Source organism: Epinephelus moara, chromosome 23, assembly GCF_006386435.1.
Source record: "Epinephelus moara isolate mb chromosome 23, YSFRI_EMoa_1.0, whole genome shotgun sequence".
Taxonomy (NCBI): domain Eukaryota; kingdom Metazoa; phylum Chordata; class Actinopteri; order Perciformes; family Serranidae; genus Epinephelus; species Epinephelus moara.
This window is the reverse complement of record NC_065528.1, coordinates 15,210,898-15,212,850: the sequence shown is the minus strand read 5'-3', so window position 1 is coordinate 15,212,850 and position 1,953 is coordinate 15,210,898.

The window sequence follows — 1,953 nt, the reverse complement described above, 5'->3', positions numbered from 1 at the left end:
TATAAAAACAATGACATTAAACCATCAATTCCTTATTTTATTTGGCGCTTTTGTCCTGTAGATATATGCAACAATGATTTATGGGTGTCATTCTCGGGAACACAATATCTAAAGAACACCGTACAGGAATTTCTTCAAATTTGGCACAAACGTCCACTTGGACTGAAGAATAAACTGATTAGAATTTGATGGTCAAAGGTCAAGGTCACTGTGACCATGTCTGTCTTATTCTTATGAACGCAACATCTCAAGAACACCTTGAGAGAATGTTTTCAAATTCGACAGAAACACTTGGACTGAAGAATAAAGTGATTCGAATTTGGTGGTCAAAGGTCAAGGTCACTGTGACCTTGTCGGTCTTATTCTTATGAAAGTGATATCACAAGAACACCTTGAGGGAATTTCCTCAAATTTGACAGAAACACTTGGATTGAAGAATAAACTGATTAGAATTTGATGGTCGAAGGTCAAAGGTCAGGGTCACTGTGACCATGTCTGTCTTATTCTTATGAACGCAACATCTCAAGAACACCTTGAGGGAATGTTTTCAAATTCGACAGAAACACATGGACTGAAGAATAAAGTTATTCGAATTTGGTGGTCAAAGGTCAAGGTCACTGTGACCTTGTCGGTCTTATTCTTGTGAAAGTGATATCACAAGAACACCTTGAGGGAATTTCCTCAAATTTGACAGAAACACTTGGATTGAAGAATAAACTGATTAGAATTCGGTGGTCAAAGGTCAAGGTCACTGTGACCTTGTCGGTCTCATTCTTATGAGCACGATATCGCAAGAACACCTTGAGGGAATGTCTTGAAATTTGACAGAAACACTTGGATTGAAGAATAAACTGATTAGAATTTGGTGGTCGCAGGTCAAAGGTCAAGATCAATGTGACCTCACAAAACATGTTTTTGTCCCTAAATCAAGATGATTATGACAAAACTTCACAGAAATGGGGTGCCCATTAGCTCATTTCGTAGAGCAGACGCCCCATGTACAAAAGCCTTGCAACTTTTTGGCTGAGACACACGCAACGTGAGTCGAACCAACAGCTGACCTTTATCACCACTAGTTCTTTGATGTCAGTTTGGTGTGACGGGGCCTCTTAAGTAGTCGTGTCACATGACCTTTAATGTACAGTTGTTTACTAGCAGTGCAGCAAATTTACTCTGAGACTTTAAATATACTTGAAATATTGGTCACAAACAGTACACACAACAACAGCAGTACAGCTGTAAATAATAATAAAGGTAAATTGGCACACATTAAATGTTTCTGTCCTCCAGTACAGTATAATTTATCATGTAATCATGCCACAACAATACTGACCTACAACGACAGTGATTTCTGCCATAGATGACGTCCCCCCCTAAACATAGCTCTGCTCCTCTGACAGATCATCTCTCGCTGTGATTGCTGACTGCAGGTGAAAACATTCTCGTCACATGCTGGTGATGTCGGACTGACAGCTGATGACAAACATCCTGTTTTGGCTGTCATGTATCGTCATCATCAGCACTTACTTGACACAGGACACCTGCAGTGGTCAGTTCTTTGGAGTGGAGAGCGGATGGTTATATGTTCTGCTTGTGTTTCCTCCTCTCTACTTTCTTTCCCCTCTTCTTTTTCTCACCTGCTTCTTTCTTCCCTCTCTTCCTCCCCCTTTGCCTCTTCTCCTCTACCCTTTCTCCCTCTTCTCTCGTTTCCTTTCCTTACAGCTTCTCTCCTCCCCTCTCCTCTTGCCACCCACTTTCCCCTTTCCCTTCTTGTCTCTTTTCCACCTTCTTTCTTTCCTCTCCTCTCCTCTGGTCAACCCCTTTCTCTCTTCTTGTCTCCTTTCACCTTTTTTCTTCCCTCTCCTCCTCCCCCTTTGCCTCGTCTCCTCTACCCTTTCTCCCCCTTCTTTCCTTTCCTTTCCTTTCCTTTCCTTTCCTTTCCTTTCCTTTCCT